The sequence below is a fragment of the Varroa destructor genome, unplaced genomic scaffold (assembly GCF_002443255.2).
Source record: "Varroa destructor unplaced genomic scaffold, Vdes_3.0 BEIS01000004.1, whole genome shotgun sequence".
Lineage (NCBI taxonomy): Eukaryota > Metazoa > Arthropoda > Arachnida > Mesostigmata > Varroidae > Varroa > Varroa destructor.
The window spans coordinates 4,798,774-4,807,096 of NW_019211457.1; the positions used below are offsets into that span (position 1 = coordinate 4,798,774).

At 43.1% G+C, this 8,323-nt stretch overlaps 1 protein-coding gene and 1 long non-coding RNA gene across 4 annotated transcripts in view; one reads left to right on the top strand and one right to left on the bottom strand.

The window, feature by feature from the left end:
• LOC111248829 (uncharacterized) overlaps positions 1 to 8,323 on the top strand; it is a 249,211-nt gene that overhangs the window by 220,989 nt on the left and 19,899 nt on the right. The window lies entirely within an intron of this gene.
• Positions 4,691 to 8,323, bottom strand: part of LOC147755760 (uncharacterized) — a 14,290-nt gene continuing 10,657 nt past the window's right edge. For both annotated transcript variants that reach the window (XR_015326020.1, XR_015326019.1), the window contains one exon: positions 4,691 to 7,317. This is a non-coding gene — a long non-coding RNA (uncharacterized LOC147755760). The remainder of the gene's footprint in view (positions 7,318 to 8,323) is intronic.

Sequence of the window (8,323 nt, forward strand, 5' to 3'; positions counted from 1 at the left end):
CAGGAACGAATACTACTTTTACTACGAAGTTACTTTAGGTACAAAAACCTAGCTTAAATATACGCAAAGGGCACACTAGTAATCTATAGATGGTATAGACAGCGCCTATTCACTTTGTAAGCCGCTTCATTTGGCCTCTATTTAGTCAATCACTATTTAGCAAGTCGTGCTTAAATAGATGCAAATGTTTCCCATTGAGGTCAAGGACGAGATCCCGAAGTCGGACTCTGTGAGCGATCGGATATTCAGCGGCTGAGTACATGGTCATAAAATAATTTGTCTTTATTCCGCTCTCGTGGCTGGTCCAATGTATCTAGAGTAAAATTCAGACAGATGTAAACCGTGGTCGCAAACGTAACCCACATATAATAATATATCAGAGAAATAGCAGAATGGTTACATTTTAAATTATTTTTCCGAGTAACAACTGTTCTTTGAAGGCTTAATATCTCCTAGCTGAAGACGACATCGAAATAGCATATGACCTCGAATTCAAGCTTAGAGACCCATTCATACCTAACATATTTGAAATAAATGACACTTCATTCACAATAAATTTGATCTCTTTAGGGCTCTAGGGCTCAGCATCATCACTGATATCTACCGTCACGTGTGCGTATGTATGTACATCGATATGGTTTTGAACCAGATTCACATCCACAGACCAGATAGGTGTACAGAGGGAACAGGGCACGCGACATCATTTCTCATAAAAATACAAACAGGTAAATTATGCTAGTTTTGATTCTTTAATTAGTTCACGAAACGCTTATAGATTTTAAATATGAAAAAGTTTCTTTTTTTACAGTTGTGTATTGCCTTCAGGCTACCTTCGATGAACATTTGTTTTTTAGACATAAATACGAGATCCAAGTTATAGTAGAAAACAGAACTATGCATACTTATCTATTCGCGCTATCAGATAAAACTTACGATAAAGACTTCTAGAAACAAGCCGAACCTATTCAATTAAGTGATTTATCTCTTTAGAACATGGCGCTGAATCCATTAGGGCCAGAAAACGGCGATGGGTCGACAAAGAGAGTGAGAGGGAAGAAATCTAGGATAGAAGCAAGTGGTATCACTAGTGCTCAGCTTCATCATCCCACCGTCATTCGATGAAAACGTGTAAAGAGAACTTCAGCTGTTGAGTCTGCGGTGATGATTGCACTAGTTATGACGGACCCGTTTCTGCAACTAATTTCGTTTCAAAACGAAAAGACTGACCCTAGTTCTGCTTGAACGAAGACTAGCGCAAATGGCGCTTTTGTAATGACGTCTTGGCCGACCGTTACAGCGCCAGAGCGGAGAAAAATCGTATATGAGCTAATGAGCTTTTACTGTACGACGCAAGTACGACAGAGCGGCGCTGGAGTATTCTTCATCTTTTTTCCCAATCAATGGTAGGACCAGAAGAAATTGTAGTGAGAAATACAAATTTTCGCCTCCCTATTGACATAGTCACAACGACGATCTTCTCGAGGACAGGCTTTCCTGCTAAAATCTGCTTGAAGGATCGCAATGGAACAAAAAAGAAGAAAAGGACGCAGCTACGTAGGAACAACACCGGCTGACTGATACAGATAAAGACAATGTGTGTCTGCAAAGTGAGGGTCCTCGTCTACGACTTTTCGTGTCCACGTATCAGTCGGGTTCTGACGTTAATTGAGTGGATAAACGAATTCCGAATCACCAATCCTAATGGAAGACCTCCGCGAGTGTAGTAGCTACGCTCCTTTGTTGCCGTTGGTGCCAAGGTGCACCCATATACGCAGTTATCGTTTCAGGTAGAATTGCTGTTGGTGGGCCATTGATGTTGCTATACGGCCATGAGTGCACCCATTTTATGTTATTTTTAAACACTGGCCTTACTCCTAGACAGAGACAAAAACCAAGGTAGGAGAAATTAGGCCACAGTTCTTCTAGTACTATTTTCAGAGACCTTCTTTACTGAACCGACTGCTTTCAATGACTAAGGGAAACAAAGCAAGAGGAATTTAGGTGATGAACCTGAGCTTCAAGCCTCGCACCTCTTACTTTTTAAAAACAGGCTCCTATTTACCCCTGCTACACATCGGTGAATCTACAGACAAGCTATCCAGGTCTTCAGCGCTCTCGTCGAAAAGATTGGCTTTTTCCTTTGGGAAAAAGCCAATCTTTTCGACGGTAGTGTCTGCTTGAATGTGTGTGTCGGGATGTGCGCCAGCGAGTAGAAGGTTGCGACAGCAATGAACACTTGCTGGAGCCTCCTCACGCGGGCCTTGTCCCTTAGCCGGCCCGACCGACCGACTCGGTCGATTTTCCATCAAAAAGCGAACCTCTTACTTCGGGAAGCAGTGGTATCCCGATTATCACCAGCCCATCCCACTCCTAACAGCAATGCCGTCAGCATCATTTCAAGCCTATCGTCACCTGGGAAACGCCTGGAAAACGAAGTTGAAGCCGATAAAGAGAACCAAACGACGACCTCCATCGAGACCAAAACGGTCCAGACCCTCTAGATCCAAGTCCGTCGTAGTACTTTATGCAATGGGAAGTTCCATCTAGTCTGCGCTAGGAGAGACTAGCATAATTGCAATGGCTAGCCGAGCGTACGGACGGGCTTACATTGTCAAGAAAGACTGGAACACTGAAGGTTACGTAGGACCGGAAAGACAGCGAAAAGAAGAAGTAAAGAAATAGCTAGCGCTGTATACAGCAAGAAGGAGAAAGGAAGAGGAGACTTTGCTGCCGTCCTTTTCTGCAGGCACAAGATCCCTGCCAGCCGGTTGAAGATGACTTAGGAGCAACTGGTCTGGAAAAAAAATAGGGTTAAGAAGTGAAAGGGCATTTAATTGGCCGAGCGGAGTGAACGAAAACGAAGCCTTCAAATTGTTCTGTTGTAGCCGACGTTCCACCGTTGTGAAACGAAATTAGCCTTAAAACTAAGCCACCGGTTGTGGCCACCATCAAGACTTACTTCGCACAAGCCCAACCTATTTTGTGGAAAGAAGGGTACCAATTGGCATGTTGATTAGCTGCTTCGTGGCTAACTCCCTACTCTTGCTATACATTGCTTCAGGCGAATGGTGGCGACCCTTTTTTACGATACTCGTCCAACGCTGCTAGAGAAAAGAGCTTTGCAATTGCTGAACTCCGCCCCCCAATGATTTCTGCAGCTGATACGGCCATTGATAACGCCACGATACTTTTGCTCTTGTGAAACATTTTGGATTAGTAAAGCGACGGTGCCAAGGAGCCCGCAAAATAAACCCATTCGTAGCGTAGGCTACATAGCAGCTGGCACAGAAAACGTAATGAGCGCTCTTCTAATTCCCAAGAAAGATGGACTTCATGAAAGCCGGTGAAAGCCACTAGCTTTTACTTTGCCTCCGTCTTTACGCGCCGTCTTTATAATATTTCTGTGTACACATTGTGAGACCGCCTTGCTATTTACACTAACTCGGTGCGTCTATCTTGCACCTTGTTGAGGGTTCCATCTGAGTAAGAACTTAAGCTGAAAAACGCTAAAGGGACTGAGAGCCTTTTAAAATCCTTCCTCTGTTCTTTTTTTACAACAACAAAATGATTTTCGCAACGACGAAAAAAGTACATGCGTCTAAAAAACGAGGGACCGGAACCTTAGCGCTAATCCTGCCTTCAGATTGGATAGCAACTCTCTACTATGTACAGGTATCTATCGTAAGTCGAACGATACAACTCAAGCTTGGGGACCGCTCCGCGATTTGAACTTGTTGCATCCTCTAAGCTGTTGAATGCAGTCCGCCACCGTATTAAAGTGACCGGAATTGTATGAACTAAATTTATTTTACAAGTTATTCTGCCACTACCATAACTAGCGTTCTTACATCATCTGCCTATAGGTAGAAATTCTACCTATAAGTCTAAATTCTACCGAGCCTAAAAGCAGCTATTTTTCTGTTAGGCTCACCAATGCAGGCAACTTTGCGGACGTGCTGCCGTAGTTTTGCTTTACCCATGAGGGAAAATAGCGAAGCAAAGATTGGCCCGGTTCTAATTGAAAGCCACTACTATAGCAAAGACCAAGCAGTCGGCAATTCGACCAGTCCATAGCTGATGGCCGCCCCGTATGTTCGCGTCCTAGAAATAGCTATTCATTGTGCCATGAATATCTTTTGTTCGTACAAGCTTTGGTAACCTGCAGTACAGGTAACGCTTGGTACGCACAGCATATCGCACTGCTACCGTCATAACGTAGCAGCTGTCTGTGGCGTTGATAGGAGCACAAATAATATGATTCCCTTTAGCGGAGTAGGTTTGTTGTTGTTGTTGTTTCTTTTATTTGTCCTATTACCGTCTGCTACAGCGCAGTGGCCTGCCCTATCATAACCTTAAATAGCGTATTACGTTCATTTATTACAACACAATGCTAAGCAGAAGGCGCGTGTCGTTGAACAACCATTACAAGCTGTGATATGAGGATCGACTAAGTGTAGAATTGATAGGGTCACAGTGAAGACGCCAGTATTACGAAAGATCAACGGTTCAGTGGTGTTGTCGATATAAGCAACAATTCATTACGATGCGTGAAGCTAACGATACGGTATGATCTGTATAGCTACCAGCGTATTCAATTGTCGCAATCGCCTTGCGCTGGGCGCCCACTGCAATCCCACAATATATTATACACTATATGTAGTACAGAATCCCACAATGACAGTGGTTCCACGGAACGGATAGAAACTGTTCGAAAGGCGGATCCTTTGATTGAAAGGGTTCGTCGTGCGTTGAAGCGAAATATTTAGAGGAATGCTCGAGAAAAGTAAGTGGAGATGTAAATTCATTAGAGCAATCCGGTCTTACACACATTAGAGGTCCGCGCGCATACAATACCTACAGAATTATGCTGCACGTAACGCTCCGCAAGACACCTTGACGGGAAAAAATAAGATGTTTTAGGTAAATTGAATACTTGTTCAACTAGCTAGTACATATATTAATATGTTAGGCTCAAGATGGGTTCGGATGAGAGATATTGCACACGTTTCTGAACTAGGCTTGCTAGGTGTATGTATTAATGCTATGTTGAATAGAAATATGGTATGAAAAATCCTGTAACATCTACATGTTCTCATTTTTAGAGCAACAGTAAACATTCAAATGGTCTGAAAGATGTTATTCTGGTGGCACTTGTATCGTCTAAGAACGATTCCTGAGGCTCGCAGAAATTATAAAAGGCAGTATTCCAGTCTAACTAAAACGTAAAGCATGCGTATCGCTGCTGCAACGTACGCAATCGGTTCCTACATTTTTATAGCGAAGTTAGCTAAAAAAAATATATAGATCCACTAATAGATCCGGCATATTTCCCACGCTTTGAAGGGCTGCGAGACCCAACGTAGAATGGAATACAAAGTAGTCCCGTATAAGAGAAAAATTACGTCACGTCTATAACAGTATCGGGGTGCATTATGTTCCGCCGTTACAATCGAAAGCATTATCGCAATTATTTTCAAAGATCAGTAGTTAATATGCACCAACAATGTTAAGTTTGATTACCAGAGCATCGTATCGATTCTCTGTGTGGATATTCCGCAGAAAATCTATGTGGAGAACAGTCGTTGTAAATTTCTATAAAAAAAAAAGAAAAAAAAGACTCGCTCGGTTCTCTGCTACCTCGATAAAGCACAAGAGTTTTCTGCAGTGCCTAACTTTTTTCCATATATTTGTAACGTTGTAACACAAGACAATGATGGCGCCGGTGCCGATAGTGCTCGTCGAGTCTGGCTAACTCGCTAGACGTCAGAGGACCCGGCAGACAAAAAACAACAACCTGCTTGAGTTTACCGCTGGCCGGGCAAGCTGGATAGCCGCCGTTCTTGATGTAGATCTGGTGTTGAATAAAAAAGCAACGGCGACTAAGTTCGACAAGAAAAACGAGTACAACAGCATCAAACAAAGCCACTTACTAGAATCGCTGGCCTTGTAAACCCCGCTGGGACCTTCGGTGTCACGCAAAGGCCTACCACGAGACACGCCCAAGCTGCGGTGCGAACCTAGTTTCTAGTTCTTATGCAGAAACTGTAGTTGGAACGAATTATGCCATTTAGTTGTTGTTGGTAGAGGGTGCGAAAGGGAAGCAAGGGGGTCAAACATTTACCTAGTACCACGCAGTGCTTTAGCAGATCTTGCGCGCAATCTACCCATGTTGCTCGAACTAGAGACAGCAAAAGATATCGATTGATTCAAAAACCATGGTAACGCTACATTAAACAGAGGAAGTATAGTCAAACAAAGCAAACCGGACTGGCACGAACTAAAATGCATTGGGTAAATCGTCTAGATATCTTGTGTTGTTCCCCGAATGCTTGTAATACCAGAAGGGACCGATTTTTGACAATGACTTGTAATAGAAAACAACTTACTTTAGGTTTTTATAGTCGTATGACAATAAGGTACCACACGAAATTCGCAGCACCGCAGAATAGTTGTTTTACCTGACGAGATTCTTTTTAAATCTATTATAGGCATTGTTAACTACGTCAGCTTTTTCTCGTCATTGCTGGATCAGGTTGCGCTCGATGTGTTGTGTAAGTTGTTCTAAAATGCCAATGTCGTTTCATTTGAGCTGAACGACGTCTGCTTTGCGGCTCATAAACATGTAAACGTATCGGTAACCCTCGTTTCAATGACATCCAAATTCACCAAATTACAATGAGGCTAATAGATGTTGAACTTGGAATGTATTTCGAAGTATACTTCGTAGGCATCCACTCTTTGTGAAGGCTTTGCTATACACTCCAAAAGAGTCCAATGGCAGCTCTAGCGGATATTTATGTGTTTAATTATTTTTGACGGTCGAACCTTGAGAGTCTCTATCTGCCGCGACGGAAAGGGCTATCTTCTGTCAGCTTTCCTCTCTATTCAGTGTTACCGAGTGGCATGCTCCTTCAGTCGTGTCATTGTTTTTCTTGTTATTTGTTGTGTGGGCCTTGTGATTTGTCATCGACCATCGGTAACTTTGTAGATTCGGCTGCTGGAATTTGACGTGTCGTCCATCCTGGTGTTTTGTTTTTCGTGGTCACGCTAACGTGTCCGCTTCTCGAAAGGCGTCGTGTTCACGACTGACCGCGGTTAACATCTCCACAGCCACAGGATTTGCTACTCACTGACTCGATCTCTTAGCCTTGTCTCTTTCAGTCTCGTTCTTATCTTGTGTTATCGTTGTCCAGCGCAAAAGATATCACCAGCCAGCGCCTCGCCGGTGCCAGAGTAAACTTCTATACATCCATCGAAGGTATGGCAGTCTATTCTCGGCCAGTGACATAAAAGCCGTCCACCGGCCGCCATGGGATGCTAAATTGAGAAGATAAAGAAAACGGCTTTTTTTTTACCGGCAATAGCAGTCGAACCTTCGAACAATGTCCTGCGTGGTATGAGGAATAGAAAATCGCGCCGTCGCCACTGCTGACACCTCTTCGACAGTTGGGATGATAAAAAAGATGACAGGGGTCTGCGTTGAAGTACGGGAACGAGTGCGGCTGTTAGGTAGGAATAAGCGATGGAAGAGATGGAAACGGATATGCAGGAGCCCGCAAAGAACTATGGTTGTAACGCTACATACAATACAAACTGTTGTTATGACGTAAGCTTCGTGAGCAACGACTGTCGCATACACCATAGCAACGACATTGTGATAGCCAAAGCAAAAGCGGCAGCATTTAAGACTACTAGGATGGCAAGACAACTACGCAAAGCGACGTGATTTGGAGCTGATTGAACGAAAATAGAAGAAGAAAAAGAGGAAGAGATTAGTAAGACAAAAGAAAGCTTCTGTAACAAATAGACTTGCGTGTAAATAATACGTGGTTAGGTACATGCATGTACCTCTTGTTCCGTTTTGGATTTTCATAGCGCCGCATCCATAGATCGTTCGTATGCGATTTTACTAGGTCAGAAGGCGTCAAGCAGGACAGTCCAATAGCATCGATGGCGGCACACAGAGACAATAGTCCTAAGGAAGACAAAGAAGCCATAATACTGACTGCCGAAAGAAACAAATAGACGGTCAACGACATCGCATCTATTGAAGCTAGCTGAAATTATTTGTCCTTGTCTGGCTCCCAATTTTCGCCGCGTTGTTTTTAGTTTCGGTTTTTGTTAGTATTGCAAAATTTCATTATGTATGTACTGCACCAAGTTTCTCTGTTTGCGATATGAACGGAACAAAGATATGCCAGCTCAGGAATAGCTGATTTTGCTTTCATATAAAGCTGACACAGTTACAACAATTAAAAAAAACATTTTGAAAAATCAAAGTAGTGTTTAACAAACTACCAGGCCAGTTATTATCGAATATATA